This window comes from Electrophorus electricus, chromosome 3 (assembly GCF_041902795.1).
Source record: "Electrophorus electricus isolate QZ-2024a chromosome 3, ASM4190279v1, whole genome shotgun sequence".
NCBI classification, from domain to species: domain Eukaryota; kingdom Metazoa; phylum Chordata; class Actinopteri; order Gymnotiformes; family Gymnotidae; genus Electrophorus; species Electrophorus electricus.
In genome coordinates, this window is record NC_137499.1 from 16,745,345 (window position 1) to 16,763,507 (window position 18,163).

Consider the following 18,163-nt stretch of genomic DNA (forward strand, 5'->3'; position numbering starts at 1 on the left):
TTAAGGTGAATACAAAGCTGTTTCATAGTGTGAAAACGGTAAAGAACAGTTTCAAAGTAAAGATTCTTCTTATAATGCATTCCCTTTTAGTCTAAAACACAATCTCTTGCCCTGAAACAGTGTTTAAGGTGAATACAAAGCTGTTTCATAGTGTGAAAAAGGTAAAGAACAGAGTTTCAAAGTAAAGATTCTTCTTATAATGCATTCCCTTTTAGTCTAAAACACAATCTCTTGCCCTGAAACAGTGTTTAAGGTGAATACAAAGCTGTTTCATAGTGTGAAAAAGGTAAAGAACAGAGTTTCAAAGTAAAGATTCTTCTTATAATGCATTCCCTTTTAGTCTAAAACACAAACCCTTGCCCTGAAACAGTGTTTAAGGTGAATACAAAGACGTTTCATAGTGTGAAAAAGGTAAAGAACAGAGTTTCAAAGTAAAGATTCTTCTTATAATGCATTCCCTTTTAGTCTAAAACACAATGTCTTGCCCTGAAACAGTGTTTAAGGTGAATACAAAGCTGTTTCATAGTGTGAAAACGGTAAAGAACAGAGTTTCAAAGTAAAGATTCTTCTTATAATGCATTCCCTTATAGTCTAAAACACAATGTCTTGCCCTGAAACAGTGTTTAAGGTGAATACAAAGCTGTTTCATAGTGTGAAAAAGGTAAAGAACAGAGTTTCAAAGTAAAGATTCTTCTTATAATGCATTCCCTTTTAGTCTAAAACACAATGTCTTGCCCTGAAACAGTGTTTAAGGGGAATACAAAGCTGATTCATAGTGTGAAAAAGGTAAAGAACAGAGTTTCAAAGTAAAGATTCTTCTTATAATGCATTCCCTTTTAGTCTAAAACACAATCTCTTGCCCTGAAACAGTGTTTAAGCTATTCAATTTGGTTAAAAACAAGATGTCTTGCTCTGAAACAGTGTATAAGCTGATTACAATGCATAGAAGCCCTGTTTCTTTGTGGTTAGAGGTGTAGAAACAGAGTTGCAATTGCTTTAAATTGTCATATAACAAACAACTTGTTTCACCCCTGTATAAACTCGTGTCACTTGAAATATGTGTTTTCTTAGGATATTGTAAGTTATTCAGTTTGGTTAAAACCAATATTTCTTGCTCTGAAACTATGTATGAGCCAATTATAATGCGTGGAAACGTTGCCTCCTTGTGGTTAGAGGTGTAAAAACAGAGTTGCAATTATTTTCAAGGGTCAAACTAGAACCATGTTAAAACAACTTGTTTCTCCCCTGTATAAACTCTTTTCACTTGAAATATGTGTTTTTTTAGGATATTGTAAGTTGTTCAGTTTGGTTAAAAACAATATTTCTTGCTCTGAAACAGTGTTTAAGGTGAATACAAAGCTGTTTCATAGTGTTAAAAAGGTAAAGAACAGAGTTTCAAAGTAAAGATTCTTCTTATAATGCATTCCCTTTTAGTCTAAAACACAATCTCTTGCCCTGAAACAGTGTTTAAGCTATTCAATTTGGTTAAAAACAAGATGTCTTGCTCTGAAACAGTGTCTAAGCTGATTACAATGCATAGAAGCCCTGTTTCTTTGTGGTTAGAGGTGTAGAAACAGAGTTGCAATTGCTTTAAATTGTCATATAACAAACAACTTGTTTCACCCCTGTATAAACTCGTGTCACTTGAAATATGTGTTTTCTAAGGATATTGTAAGTTGTTCAGTTTGGTTAAAAACAATATTTCTTGCTCTGAAACTATGTATGAGCCAATTATAATGTGTGGAAACGTTGCCTCCTTGTGGTTAGAGGTGTAAAAACAGAGTTGCAATTACTTTCAAGGGTCAAACTAGAACCATGTTAAAACAACTTGTTTCTCCCCTGTATAAACTCTTTTCACTTGAAATATGTGTTTTCTTAGGATATTGTAAGTTGTTCAGTTTGGTTAAAAACAATATTTCTTGCTCTGAAACAGTGTTTAAGGTGAATACAAAGCTGTTTCATAGTGTGAAAAAGGTAAAGAACAGAGTTTCAAAGTAAAGATTCTTCTTATAATGCATTCCCTTTTAGTCTAAAACACAATCTCTTGCCCTGAAACAGTGTTTAAGGTGAATACAAAGCTGTTTCATAGTGTGAAAAAGGTAAAGAACAGAGTTTCAAAGTAAAGATTCTTCTTATAATGCATTCCCTTTTAGTCTAAAACAAAATGTCTTGCCCTGAAACAGTGTTTAAGGTGAATACAAAGCTGTTTCATAGTGTGAAAAAGGTAAAGAACAGAGTTTCAAAGTAAAGATTCTTCTTATAATGCATTCCCTTTTAGTCTAAAACACAATGTCTTGCCCTGAAACAGTGTTTAAGGTGAATACAAAGCTGTTTCATAGTGTGAAAAAGGTAAAGAACAGAGTTTCAAAGTAAAGATTCTTCTTATAATGCATTCCCTTTTAGTCTAAAACACAATCTCTTGCCCTGAAACAGTGTTTAAGGTGAATACAAAGCTGTTTCATAGTGTGAAAACGGTAAAGAACAGTTTCAAAGTAAAGATTCTTCTTATAATGCATTCCCTTTTAGTCTAAAACACAATCTCTTGCCCTGAAACAGTGTTTAAGGTGAATACTAAGCTGTTTCATAGTGTGAAAAAGGTAAAGAACAGAGTTTCAAAGTAAAGATTCTTCTTATAATGCATTCCCTTTTAGTCTAAAACACAATCTCTTGCCCTGAAACAGTGTTTAAGGTGAATACAAAGCTGTTTCATAGTGTGAAAAAGGTAAAGAACAGAGTTTCAAAGTAAAGATTCTTCTTATAATGCATTCCCTTTTAGTCTAAAACACAAACCCTTGCCCTGAAACAGTGTTTAAGGTGAATACAAAGACGTTTCATAGTGTGAAAAAGGTAAAGAACAGAGTTTCAAAGTAAAGATTCTTCTTATAATGCATTCCCTTTTAGTCTAAAACACAATGTCTTGCCCTGAAACAGTGTTTAAGGTGAATACAAAGCTGTTTCATAGTGTGAAAACGGTAAAGAACAGAGTTTCAAAGTAAAGATTCTTCTTATAATGCATTCCCTTATAGTCTAAAACACAATGTCTTGCCCTGAAACAGTGTTTAAGGTGAATACAAAGCTGTTTCATAGTGTGAAAAAGGTAAAGAACAGAGTTTCAAAGTAAAGATTCTTCTTATAATGCATTCCCTTTTAGTCTAAAACACAATGTCTTGCCCTGAAACAGTGTTTAAGGGGAATACAAAGCTGATTCATAGTGTGAAAAAGGTAAAGAACAGAGTTTCAAAGTAAAGATTCTTCTTATAATGCATTCCCTTTTAGTCTAAAACACAATCTCTTGCCCTGAAACAGTGTTTAAGCTATTCAATTTGGTTAAAAACAAGATGTCTTGCTCTGAAACAGTGTATAAGCTGATTACAATGCATAGAAGCCCTGTTTCTTTGTGGTTAGAGGTGTAGAAACAGAGTTGCAATTGCTTTAAATTGTCATATAACAAACAACTTGTTTCACCCCTGTATAAACTCGTGTCACTTGAAATATGTGTTTTCTTAGGATATTGTAAGTTATTCAGTTTGGTTAAAACCAATATTTCTTGCTCTGAAACTATGTATGAGCCAATTATAATGCGTGGAAACGTTGCCTCCTTGTGGTTAGAGGTGTAAAAACAGAGTTGCAATTACTTTCAAGGGTCAAACTAGAACCATGTTGAAACAACTTGTTTCTCCCCTGTATAAACTCTTTTCACTTGAAATATGTGTTTTCTAAGGATATTGTAAGTTGTTCAGTTTGGTTAAAAACAATATTTCTTGCTCTGAAACAGTGTTTAAGGTGAATACAAAGCTGTTTCATAGTGTGAAAAAGGTAAAGAACAGAGTTTCAAAGTAAAGATTCTTCTTATAATGCATTCCCTTTTAGTCTAAAACACAATCCCTTGACCTGAAACAGTGTTTAAGGTGAATACAAAGCTGTTTCATAGTGTGAAAAAGGTAAAGAACAGAGTTTCAAAGTAAAGATTCTTCTTATAATGCATTCCCTTTTAGTCTAAAACACAATGTCTTGCCCTGAAACAGTGTTTAAGGTGAATACAAAGCTGTTTCATAGTGTGAAAACGGTAAAGAACAGAGTTTCAAAGTAAAGATTCTTCTTATAATGCATTCCCTTTTAGTCTAAAACACAATGTCTTGCCCTGAAACAGTGTTTAAGGTGAATACAAAGCTGTTTCATAGTGTGAAAAAGGTAAAGAACAGAGTTTCAAAGTAAAGATTCTTCTTATAATGCATTCCCTTTTAGTCTAAAACACAATCTCTTGCCCTGAAACAGTGTTTAAGGTGAATACAAAGCTGTTTCATAGTGTGAAAAAGGTAAAGAACAGAGTTTCAAAGTAAAGATTCTTCTTATAATGCATTCCCTTTTAGTCTAAAACACAATCTCTTGCCCTGAAACAGTGTTTAAGGTGAATACAAAGCTGTTTCATAGTGTGAAAAAGGTAAAGAACAGAGTTTCAAAGTAAAGATTCTTCTTATAATGCATTCCCTTTTAGTCTAAAACACAAACCCTTGCCCTGAAACAGTGTTTAAGGTGAATACAAAGACGTTTCATAGTGTGAAAAAGGTAAAGAACAGAGTTTCAAAGTAAAGATTCTTCTTATAATGCATTCCCTTTTAGTCTAAAACACAATGTCTTGCCCTGAAACAGTGTTTAAGGTGAATACAAAGCTGTTTCATAGTGTGAAAACGGTAAAGAACAGAGTTTCAAAGTAAAGATTCTTCTTATAATGCATTCCCTTATAGTCTAAAACACAATGTCTTGCCCTGAAACAGTGTTTAAGGTGAATACAAAGCTGTTTCATAGTGTGAAAAAGGTAAAGAACAGAGTTTCAAAGTAAAGATTCTTCTTATAATGCATTCCCTTTTAGTCTAAAACACAATGTCTTGCCCTGAAACAGTGTTTAAGGGGAATACAAAGCTGATTCATAGTGTGAAAAAGGTAAAGAACAGAGTTTCAAAGTAAAGATTCTTCTTATAATGCATTCCCTTTTAGTCTAAAACACAATCTCTTGCCCTGAAACAGTGTTTAAGGTGAATACAAAGCTGTTTCATAGTGTGAAAACGGTAAAGAACAGAGTTTCAAAGTAAAGATTCTTCTTATAATGCATTCCCTTATAGTCTAAAACACAATGTCTTGCCCTGAAACAGTGTTTAAGGTGAATACAAAGCTGTTTCATAGTGTGAAAAAGGTAAAGAACAGAGTTTCAAAGTAAAGATTCTTCTTATAATGCATTCCCTTTTAGTCTAAAACACAATGTCTTGCCCTGAAACAGTGTTTAAGGGGAATACAAAGCTGATTCATAGTGTGAAAAAGGTAAAGAACAGAGTTTCAAAGTAAAGATTCTTCTTATAATGCATTCCCTTTTAGTCTAAAACACAATCTCTTGCCCTGAAACAGTGTTTAAGGTGAATACAAAGCTGTTTCATAGTGTGAAAAAGGTAAAGAACAGAGTTTCAAAGTAAAGATTCTTCTTATAATGCATTCCCTTTTAGTCTAAAACACAATCTCTTGCCCTGAAACAGTGTTTAAGGTGAATACAAAGCTGTTTCATAGTGTGAAAAAGGTAAAGAACAGAGTTTCAAAGTAAAGATTCTTCTTATAATGCATTCCCTTTTAGTCTAAAACACAATGTCTTGCCCTGAAACAGTGTTTAAGGTGAATACAAAGCTGTTTCATAGTGTGAAAAAGGTAAAGAACAGAGTTTCAAAGTAAAGATTCTTCTTATAATGCATTCCCTTTTAGTCTAAAACACAATCTCTTGCCCTGAAACAGTGTTTAAGGTGAATACAAAGCTGTTTCATAGTGTGAAAAAGGTAAAGAACAGAGTTTCAAAGTAAAGATTCTTCTTATAATGCATTCCCTTTTAGTCTAAAACACAATCTCTTGCCCTGAAACAGTGTTTAAGGTGAATACAAAGCTGTTTCATAGTGTGAAAAAGGTAAAGAACAGAGTTTCAAAGTAAAGATTCTTCTTATAATGCATTCCCTTTTAGTCTAAAACACAATCTCTTGCCCTGAAACAGTGTTTAAGCTATTCAATTTGGTTAAAAACAAGATGTCTTGCTCTGAAACAGTGTATAAGCTGATTACAATGCATAGAAGCCCTGTTTCTTTGTGGTTAGAGGTGTAGAAACAGAGTTGCAATTGCTTTAAATTGTCATATAACAAACAACTTGTTTCACCCCTGTATAAACTCGTGTCACTTGAAATATGTGTTTTCTTAGGATATTGTAAGTTATTCAGTTTGGTTAAAACCAATATTTCTTGCTCTGAAACTATGTATGAGCCAATTATAATGCGTGGAAACGTTGCCTCCTTGTGGTTAGAGGTGTAAAAACAGAGTTGCAATTACTTTCAAGGGTCAAACTAGAACCATGTTGAAACAACTTGTTTCTCCCCTGTATAAACTCTTTTCACTTGAAATATGTGTTTTCTTAGGATATTGTAAGTTGTTCAGTTTGGTTAAAAACAATATTTCTTGCTCTGAAACAGTGTTTAAGGTGAATAGTGTGAATAGCTGTTTCATAGTGTGAAAAAGGTAAAGAACAGAGTTTCAAAGTAAAGATTCTTCTTATAATGCATTCCCTTTTAGTCTAAAACACAATGTCTTGCCCTGAAACAGTGTTTAAGGTGAATACAAAGCTGTTTCATAGTGTGAAAAAGGTAAAGAACAGAGTTTCAAAGTAAAGATTCTTCTTATAATGCATTCCCTTTTAATCTAAAACACAATCTCTTGCCCTGAAACAGTGTTTAAGGTGAATACAAAGCTGTTTCATAGTGTGAAAAAGGTAAAGAACAGAGTTTCAAAGTAAAGATTCTTCTTATAATGCATTCCCTTTTAGTCTAAAACACAATCCCTTGACCTGAAACAGTGTTTAAGGTGAATACAAAGCTGTTTCATAGTGTGAAAAAGGTAAAGAACAGAGTTTCAAAGTAAAGATTCTTCTTATAATGCATTCCCTTTTAGTCTAAAACACAATGTCTTGCCCTGAAACAGTGTTTAAGGTGAATACAAAGCTGTTTCATAGTGTGAAAACGGTAAAGAACAGAGTTTCAAAGTAAAGATTCTTCTTATAATGCGTTCCCTTTTAGTCTAAAACACAATCTCTTGCCCTGAAACAGTGTTTAAGGTGAATACAAAGCTGTTTCATAGTGTGAAAAAGGTAAAGAACAGAGTTTCAAAGTAAAGATTCTTCTTATAATGCATTCCCTTTTAGTCTAAAACACAATCTCTTGCCCTGAAACAGTGTTTAAGCTATTCACTTTGGACAAAAACAAGATGTCTTGCTCTGAAACAGTGTATAAGCTGATTACAATGCATAGAAGCCCTGTTTCTTTGTGGTTAGAGGTGTAGAAACAGAGTTGCAATTGCTTTAAATTGTCATATAACAAACAACTTGTTTCACCCCTGTATAAACTCGTGTCACTTGAAATATGTGTTTTCTTAGGATATTGTAAGTTATTCAGTTTGGTTAAAACCAATATTTCTTGCTCTGAAACTATGTATGAGCCAATTATAATGCGTGGAAACGTTTCCTCCTTGTGGTTAGAGGTGTAAAAACAGAGTTGCAATTACTTTCAAGGGTCAAACTAGAACCATGTTAAAACAACTTGTTTCTCCCCTGTATAAACTCTTTTCACTTGAAATATGTGTTTTCTTAGGATATTGTAAGTTGTTCAGTTTGGTTAAAAACAATATTTCTTGCTCTGAAACAGTGTTTAAGGTGAATACAAAGCTGTTTCATAGTGTTAAAAAGGTAAAGAACAGAGTTTCAAAGTAAAGATTCTTCTTATAATGCATTCCCTTTTAGTCTAAAACACAATCTCTTGCCCTGAAACAGTGTTTAAGCTATTCAATTTGGTTAAAAACAAGATGTCTTGCTCTGAAACAGTGTATAAGCTGATTACAATGCATAGAAGCCCTGTTTCTTTGTGGTTAGAGGTGTAGAAACAGAGTTGCAATTGCTTTAAATTGTCATATAACAAACAACTTGTTTCACCCCTGTATAAACTCGTGTCACTTGAAATATGTGTTTTCTTAGGATATTGTAAGTTATTCAGTTTGGTTAAAACCAATATTTCTTGCTCTGAAACTATGTATGAGCCAATTATAATGCGTGGAAACGTTGCCTCCTTGTGGTTAGAGGTGTAAAAACAGAGTTGCAATTACTTTCAAGGGTCAAACTAGAACCATGTTGAAACAACTTGTTTCTCCCCTGTATAAACTCTTTTCACTTGAAATATGTGTTTTCTTAGGATATTGTAAGTTGTTCAGTTTGGTTAAAAACAATATTTCTTGCTCTGAAACAGTGTTTAAGGTGAATAGTGTGAATAGCTGTTTCATAGTGTGAAAAAGGTAAAGAACAGAGTTTCAAAGTAAAGATTCTTCTTATAATGCATTCCCTTTTAGTCTAAAACACAATGTCTTGCCCTGAAACAGTGTTTAAGGTGAATACAAAGCTGTTTCATAGTGTGAAAAAGGTAAAGAACAGAGTTTCAAAGTAAAGATTCTTCTTATAATGCATTCCCTTTTAGTCTAAAACACAATCTCTTGCCCTGAAACAGTTTAAGGTGAATACAAAGCTGTTTCATAGTGTGAAAAAGGTAAAGAACAGAGTTTCAAAGTAAAGATTCTTCTTATAATGCATTCCCTTTTAGTCTAAAACACAATCTCTTGCCCTGAAACAGTGTTTAAGGTGAATACAAAGCTGTTTCATAGTGTGAAAAAGGTAAAGAACAGAGTTTCAAAGTAAAGATTCTTCTTATAATGCATTCCCTTTTAGTCTAAAACACAATGTCTTGCCCTGAAACAGTGTTTAAGGTGAATACAAAGCTGTTTCATAGTGTGAAAAAGGTAAAGAACAGAGTTTCAAAGTAAAGATTCTTCTTATAATGCATTCCCTTTTAGTCTAAAACACAAACCCTTGCCCTGAAACAGTGTTTAAGGTGAATACAAAGACGTTTCATAGTGTGAAAAAGGTAAAGAACAGAGTTTCAAAGTAAAGATTCTTCTTATAATGCATTCCCTTTTAGTCTAAAACACAATGTCTTGCCCTGAAACAGTGTTTAAGGTGAATACAAAGCTGTTTCATAGTGTGAAAACGGTAAAGAACAGAGTTTCAAAGTAAAGATTCTTCTTATAATGCATTCCCTTTTAGTCTAAAACACAATGTCTTGCCCTGAAACAGTGTTTAAGGTGAATACAAAGCTGTTTCATAGTGTGAAAAAGGTAAAGAACAGAGTTTCAAAGTAAAGATTCTTCTTATAATGCATTCCCTTTTAGTCTAAAACACAATCTCTTGCCCTGAAACAGTGTTTAAGGTGAATTCAAAGCTGTTTCATAGTGTGAAAACGGTAAAGAACAGTTTCAAAGTAAAGATTCTTCTTATAATGCATTCCCTTTTAGTCTAAAACACAATCTCTTGCCCTGAAACAGTGTTTAAGGTGAATACAAAGCTGTTTCATAGTGTGAAAAAGGTAAAGAACAGAGTTTCAAAGTAAAGATTCTTCTTATAATGCATTCCCTTTTAGTCTAAAACACAAACCCTTGCCCTGAAACAGTGTTTAAGGTGAATACAAAGACGTTTCATAGTGTGAAAAAGGTAAAGAACAGAGTTTCAAAGTAAAGATTCTTCTTATAATGCATTCCCTTTTAGTCTAAAACACAATGTCTTGCCCTGAAACAGTGTTTAAGGTGAATACAAAGCTGTTTCATAGTGTGAAAACGGTAAAGAACAGAGTTTCAAAGTAAAGATTCTTCTTATAATGCATTCCCTTTTAGTCTAAAACACAATGTCTTGCCCTGAAACAGTGTTTAAGGTGAATACAAAGCTGTTTCATAGTGTGAAAACAGTAAAGAACAGAGTTTCAAAGTAAAGATTCTTCTTATAATGCATTCCCTTTTAGTCTAAAACACAATGTCTTGCCCTGAAACAGTGTTTAAGGTGAATACAAAGCTGTTTCATAGTGTGAAAAAGGTAAAGAACAGAGTTTCAAAGTAAAGATTCTTCTTATAATGCATTCCCTTTTAGTCTAAAACACAATGTCTTGCTCTGAAACAGTGTTTAAGGGGAATACATAGCTGTTTCATAGTGTGAAAAAGGTAAAGAACAGAGTTTCAAAGTAAAGATTCTTCTTATAATGCATTCCCTTTTAGTCTAAAACACAATCTCTTACCCTGAAACAGTGTTTAAGGTGAATACAAAGCTGTTTCATAGTGTGAAAAAGGTAAAGAACAGAGTTTCAAAGTAAAGATTCTTCTTATAATGCATTCCCTTTTAGTCTAAAACACAATCTCTTGCCCTGAAAAAGTGTTTAAGCTATTCAATTTGGTTAAAAACAAGATGTCTTGCTCTGAAACAGTGTATAAGCTGATTACAATGCATAGAAGCCCTGTTTCTTTGTGGTTAGAGGTGTAGAAACAGAGTTGCAATTGCTTTAAATTGTCATATAACAAACAACTTGTTTCACCCCTGTATAAACTCGTGTCACTTGAAATATGTGTTTTCTTAGGATATTGTAAGTTATTCAGTTTGGTTAAAACCAATATTTCTTGCTCTGAAACTATGTATGAGCCAATTATAATGCGTGGAAACGTTTCCTCCTTGTGGTTAGAGGTGTAAAAACAGAGTTGCAATTACTTTCAAGGGTCAAACTAGAACCATGTTAAAACAACTTGTTTCTCCCCTGTATAAACTCTTTTCACTTGAAATATGTGTTTTCTTAGGATATTGTAAGTTGTTCAGTTTGGTTAAAAACAATATTTCTTGCTCTGAAACAGTGTTTAAGGTGAATACAAAGCTGTTTCATAGTGTTAAAAAGGTAAAGAACAGAGTTTCAAAGTAAAGATTCTTCTTATAATGCATTCCCTTTTAGTCTAAAACACAATCTCTTGCCCTGAAACAGTGTTTAAGCTATTCAATTTGGTTAAAAACAAGATGTCTTGCTCTGAAACAGTGTATAAGCTGATTACAATGCATAGAAGCCCTGTTTCTTTGTGGTTAGAGGTGTAGAAACAGAGTTGCAATTGCTTTAAATTGTCATATAACAAACAACTTGTTTCACCCCTGTATAAACTCGTGTCACTTGAAATATGTGTTTTCTTAGGATATTGTAAGTTATTCAGTTTGGTTAAAACCAATATTTCTTGCTCTGAAACTATGTATGAGCCAATTATAATGCGTGGAAACGTTGCCTCCTTGTGGTTAGAGGTGTAAAAACAGAGTTGCAATTACTTTCAAGGGTCAAACTAGAACCATGTTGAAACAACTTGTTTCTCCCCTGTATAAACTCTTTTCACTTGAAATATGTGTTTTCTAAGGATATTGTAAGTTGTTCAGTTTGGTTAAAAACAATATTTCTTGCTCTGAAACAGTGTTTAAGGTGAATACAAAGCTGTTTCATAGTGTGAAAAAGGTAAAGAACAGAGTTTCAAAGTAAAGATTCTTCTTATAATGCATTCCCTTTTAGTCTAAAACACAATGTCTTGCCCTGAAACAGTGTTTAAGGTGAATACAAAGCTGTTTCATAGTGTGAAAAAGGTAAAGAACAGAGTTTCAAAGTAAAGATTCTTCTTATAATGCATTCCCTTTTAGTCTAAAACACAATCTCTTGCCCTGAAACAGTGTTTAAGGTGAATTCAAAGCTGTTTCATATTGTGAAAACGGTAAAGAACAGTTTCAAAGTAAAGATTCTTCTTATAATGCATTCCCTTTTAGTCTAAAACACAATCTCTTGCCCTGAAACAGTGTTTAAGGTGAATACAAAGCTGTTTCATAGTGTGAAAAAGGTAAAGAACAGAGTTTAAAAGTAAAGATTCTTCTTATAATGCATTCCCTTTTAGTCTAAAACACAATCCCTTGACCTGAAACAGTGTTTAAGGTGAATACAAAGCTGTTTCATAGTGTGAAAAAGGTAAAGAACAGAGTTTCAAAGTAAAGATTCTTCTTATAATGCATTCCCTTTTAGTCTAAAACACAATGTCTTGCCCTGAAACAGTGTTTAAGGTGAATACAAAGCTGTTTCATAGTGTGAAAAAGGTAAAGAACAGAGTTTCAAAGTAAAGATTCTTCTTATAATGCATTCCCTTTTAGTCTAAAACACAATGTCTTGCTCTGAAACAGTGTTTAAGGGGAATACAAAGCTGTTTCATAGTGTGAAAAAGGTAAAGAACAGAGTTTCAAAGTAAAGATTCTTCTTATAATGCATTCCCTTTTAGTCTAAAACACAATCTCTTGCCCTGAAACAGTGTTTAAGGTGAATACAAAGCTGTTTCATAGTGTGAAAAAGGTAAAGAACAGAGTTTCAAAGTAAAGATTCTTCTTATAATGCATTCCCTTTTAGTCTAAAATACAATCTCTTGCCCTGAAAAAGTGTTTAAGCTATTCAATTTGGTTAAAAACAAGATGTCTTGCTCTGAAACAGTGTATAAGCTGATTACAATGCATAGAAGCCCTGTTTCTTTGTGGTTAGAGGTGTAGAAACAGAGTTGCAATTGCTTTAAATTGTCATATAACAAACAACTTGTTTCACCCCTGTATAAACTCGTGTCACTTGAAATATGTGTTTTCTTAGGATATTGTAAGTTATTCAGTTTGGTTAAAACCAATATTTCTTGCTCTGAAACTATGTATGAGCCAATTATAATGCGTGGAAACGTTGCCTCCTTGTGGTTAGAGGTGGAAAAACAGAGTTGCAATTACTTTCAAGGGTCAAACTAGAACCATGTTGAAACAACTTGTTTCTCCCCTGTATAAACTCTTTTCACTTGAAATATGTGTTTTCTAAGGATATTGTGAGTTGTTCAGTTTGGTTAAAAACAATATTTCTTGCTCTGAAACAGTGTTTAAGGTGAATACAAAGCTGTTTCATAGTGTGAAAAAGGTAAAGAACAGAGTTTCAAAGTAAAGATTCTTCTTATAATGCATTCCCTTTTAGTCTAAAACACAATCCCTTGACCTGAAACAGTGTTTAAGGTGAATACAAAGCTGTTTCATAGTGTGAAAAAGGTAAAGAACAGAGTTTCAAAGTAAAGATTCTTCTTATAATGCATTCCCTTTTAGTCTAAAACACAATGTCTTGCCCTGAAACAGTGTTTAAGGTGAATACAAAGCTGTTTCATAGTGTGAAAACGGTAAAGAACAGAGTTTCAAAGTAAAGATTCTTCTTATAATGCATTCCCTTTTAGTCTAAAACACAATGTCTTGCCCTGAAACAGTGTTTAAGGTGAATACAAAGCTGTTTCATAGTGTGAAAAAGGTAAAGAACAGAGTTTCAAAGTAAAGATTCTTCTTATAATGCATTCCCTTTTAGTCTAAAACACAATCTCTTGCCCTGAAACAGTGTTTAAGGTGAATACAAAGCTGTTTCATAGTGTGAAAAAGGTAAAGAACAGAGTTTCAAAGTAAAGATTCTTCTTATAATGCATTCCCTTTTAGTCTAAAACACAATCTCTTGCCCTGAAACAGTGTTTAAGGTGAATACAAAGCTGTTTCATAGTGTGAAAAAGGTAAAGAACAGAGTTTCAAAGTAAAGATTCTTCTTATAATGCATTCCCTTTTAGTCTAAAACACAATCTCTTGCCCTGAAACAGTGTTTAAGGTGAATACAAAGCTGTTTCATAGTGTGAAAAAGGTAAAGAACAGAGTTTAAAAGTAAAGATTCTTCTTATAATGCATTCCCTTTTAGTCTAAAACACAATGTCTTGCCCTGAAACAGTGTTTAAGGTGAATACAAAGCTGTTTCATAGTGTGAAAAAGGTAAAGAACAGAGTTTCAAAGTAAAGATTCTTCTTATAATGCATTCCCTTTTAGTCTAAAACACAATCCCTTGACCTGAAAGAGTGTTTAAGGTGAATACAAAGCTGTTTCATAGTGTGAAAAAGGTAAAGAACAGAGTTTCAAAGTAAAGATTCTTCTTATAATGCATTCCCTTTTAGTCTAAAACACAATGTCTTGCCCTAAAACAGTGTTTAAGGTGAATACAAAGCTGTTTCATAGTGTGAAAAAGGTAAAGAACAGAGTTTCAAAGTAAAGATTCTTCTTATAATGCAGTCTCTTTTTGTCTAAAACACAATCTCTTGCCCTGAAACAGTGTTTAAGTTGAATATAAAGCTGTTTCATAGTGTGAAAAAGGTAAAGAACAGAGTTTCAAAGTAAAGATTCTTCTTATAATGCATTCCCTTTTAGTCTAAAACACAATCCCTTGACCTGAAACAGTGTTTAAGGTGAATACAAAGCTGTTTCATAGTGTGAAAAAGGTAAAGAACAGAGTTTCAAAGTAAAGATTCTTCTTATAATGCATTCCCTTTTAGTCTAAAACACAATCTCTTGCCCTGAAACAGTGTTTAAGGTGAATACAAAGCTGTTTCATAGTGTGAAAAAGGTAAAGAACAGAGTTTCAAAGTAAAGATTCTTCTTATAATGCATTCCCTTTTAGTCTAAAACACAATGTCTTGCCCTGAAACAGTGTTTAAGGTGAATACAAAGCTGTTTCATAGTGTGAAAAAGGTAAAGAACAGAGTTTCAAAGTAAAGATTCTTCTTATAATGCATTCCCTTTTAGTCTAAAACACAATCTCTTGCCCTGAAACAGTGTTTAAGGTGAATACAAAGCTGTTTCATAGTGTGAAAAAGGTAAAGAACAGAGTTTCAAAGTAAAGATTCTTCTTATAATGCATTCCCTTTTAGTCTAAAACACAATGTCTTGCCCTGAAACAGTGTTTAAGGTGAATACAAAGCTGTTTCATAGTGTGAAAAAGGTAAAGAACAGAGTTTCAAAGTAAAGATTCTTCTTATAATGCATTCCCTTTTAGTCTAAAACACAATCTCTTGCCCTGAAAAAGTGTTTAAGCTATTCAATTTGGTTAAAAACAAGATGTCTTGCTCTGAAACAGTGTATAAGCTGATTACAATGCATAGAAGCCCTGTTTCTTTGTGGTTAGAGGTGTAGAAACAGAGTTGCAATTGCTTTAAATTGTCATATAACAAACAACTTGTTTCACCCCTGTATAAACTCGTGTCACTTGAAATATGTGTTTTCTTAGGATATTGTAAGTTATTCAGTTTGGTTAAAACCAATATTTCTTGCTCTGAAACTATGTATGACCCAATTATAATGCGTGGAAACGTTGCCTCCTTGTGGTTAGAGGTGTAAAAACAGAGTTGCAATTACTTTCAAGGGTCAAACTAGAACCATGTTGAAACAACTTGTTTCTCCCCTGTATAAACTCTTTTCATTTGAAATATGTGTTTTCTAAGGATATTGTAAGTTGTTCAGTTTGGTTAAAAACAATATTTCTTGCTCTGAAACAGTGTTTAAGGTGAATACAAAGCTGTTTCATAGTGTGAAAAAGGTAAAGAACAGAGTTTCAAAGTAAAGATTCTTCTTATAATGCATTCCCTTTTAGTCTAAAACACAATCTCTTGCCCTGAAACAGTGTTTAAGGTGAATACAAAGCTGTTTCATAGTGTGAAAAAGGTAAAGAACAGAGTTTCAAAGTAAAGATTCTTCTTATAATGCATTCCCTTTTAGTCTAAAACACAATGTCTTGCCCTGAAACAGTGTTTAAGGTGAATACAAAGCTGTTTCATAGTGTGAAAAAGGTAAAGAACAGAGTTTCAAAGTAAAGATTCTTCTTATAATGCATTCCCTTTTAGTCTAAAACACAATCTCTTGCCCTGAAACAGTGTTTAAGGTGAATACAAAGCTGTTTCATAGTGTGAAAACGGTAAAGAACAGAGTTTCAAAGTAAAGATTCTTCTTATAATGCATTCCCTTTTAGTCTAAAACACAATCTCTTGCCCTGAAACAGTGTTTAAGCTATTCAATTTGGTTAAAAACAAGATGTCTTGCTCTGAAACAGTGTATAAGCTGATTACAATGCATAGAAGCCCTGTTTCTTTGTGGTTAGAGGTGTAGAAACAGAGTTGCAATTGCTTTAAATTGTCATATAACAAACAACTTGTTTCACCCCTGTATAAACTCGTGTCACTTGAAATATGTGTTTTCTTAGGATATTGTAAGTTATTCAGTTTGGTTAAAACCAATATTTCTTGCTCTGAAACTATGTATGAGCCAATTATAATGCGTGGAAACGTTGCCTCCTTGTGGTTAGAGGTGTAAAAACAGAGTTGCAATTACTTTCAAGGGTCAAACTAGAACCATGTTGAAACAACTTGTTTCTCCCCTGTATAAACTCTTTTCACTTGAAATATGTGTTTTCTAAGGATATTGTGAGTTGTTCAGTTTGGTTAAAAACAATATTTCTTGCTCTGAAACAGTGTTTAAGGTGAATACAAAGCTGTTTCATAGTGTGAAAAAGGTAAAGAACAGAGTTTCAAAGTAAAGATTCTTCTTATAATGCATTCCCTTTTAGTCTAAAACACAATCCCTTGACCTGAAACAGTGTTTAAGGTGAATACAAAGCTGTTTCATAGTGTGAAAAAGGTAAAGAACAGAGTTTCAAAGTAAAGATTCTTCTTATAATGCATTCCCTTTTAGTCTAAAACACAATGTCTTGCCCTGAAACAGTGTTTAAGGTGAATACAAAGCTGTTTCATAGTGTGAAAACGGTAAAGAACAGAGTTTCAAAGTAAAGATTCTTCTTATAATGCATTCCCTTTTAGTCTAAAACACAATGTCTTGCCCTGAAACAGTGTTTAAGGTGAATACAAAGCTGTTTCATAGTGTGAAAAAGGTAAAGAACAGAGTTTCAAAGTAAAGATTCTTCTTATAATGCATTCCCTTTTAGTCTAAAACACAATCTCTTGCCCTGAAACAGTGTTTAAGGTGAATACAAAGCTGTTTCATAGTGTGAAAAAGGTAAAGAACAGAGTTTCAAAGTAAAGATTCTTCTTATAATGCATTCCCTTTTAGTCTAAAACACAATCTCTTGCCCTGAAACAGTGTTTAAGGTGAATACAAAGCTGTTTCATAGTGTGAGAAAGGTAAAGAACAGGGTTTCAAAGTAAAGATTCTTCTTATAATTCATTCCCTTTTAGTCTAAAACACAATCCCTTGACCTGAAACAGTGTTTAAGGTGAATACAAAGCTGTTTCATAGTGTGAAAAAGGTAAAGAACAGAGTTTCAAAGTAAAGATTCTTCTTATAATGCATTCCCTTTTAGTCTAAAACACAATCTCTTGCCCTGAAACAGTGTTTAAGCTATTCAATTTGGTTGAAAACAAGATGTCTTGCTCTGAAACAGTGTATAAGCTGATTACAATGCATAGAAGCCCTGTTTCTTTGTGGTTAGAGGTGTAGAAACAGAGTTGCAATTGCTTTAAATTGTCATATAACAAACAACTTGTTTCACCCCTGTATAAACTCGTGTCACTTGAAATATGTGTTTTCTTAGGATATTGTAAGTTATTCAGTTTAGTTAAAACCAATATTTCTTGCTCTGAAACTATGTATGAGCCAATTATAATGCGTGGAAACGTTGCCTCCTTGTGGTTAGAGGTGTAAAAACAGAGTTGCAATTACTTTCAAGGGTCAAACTAGAACCATGTTGAAACAACTTGTTTCTCCCCTGTATAAACTCTTTTCACTTGAAATATGTGTTTTCTTAGGATATTGTAAGTTGTTCAGTTTGGTTAAAAACAATATTTCTTGCTCTGAAACAGTGTTTAAGGTGAATACAAAGCTGTTTCATAGTGTGAAAAAGGTAAAGAACAGAGTTTCAAAGAAAAGATTCTTCTTATAATGCATTCCCTTTTAGTCTAAAACACAATGTCTTGCCCTGAAACAGTGTTTAAGGTGAATACAAAGCTGTTTCATAGTGTGAAAACGGTAAAGAACAGAGTTTCAAAGTAAAGATTCTTCTTATAATGCATTCCCTTTTAGTCTAAAACACAATGTCTTGCCCTGAAACAGTGTTTAAGGTGAATACAAAGCTGTTTCATAGTGTGAAAAAGGTAAAGAACAGAGTTTCAAAGTAAAGATTCTTCTTATAATGCATTCCCTTTTAGTCTAAAACACAATCTCTTGCCCTGAAACAGTGTTTAAGGTGAATACAAAGCTGTTTCATAGTGTAAAAAAGGTAAAGAACAGAGTTTCAAAGTAAAGATTCTTCTTATAATGCAGTCTCTTTTTGTCTAAAACACAATCTCTTGCCCTGAAACAGTGTTTAAGGTGAATACAAAGCTGTTTCATAGTGTGAAA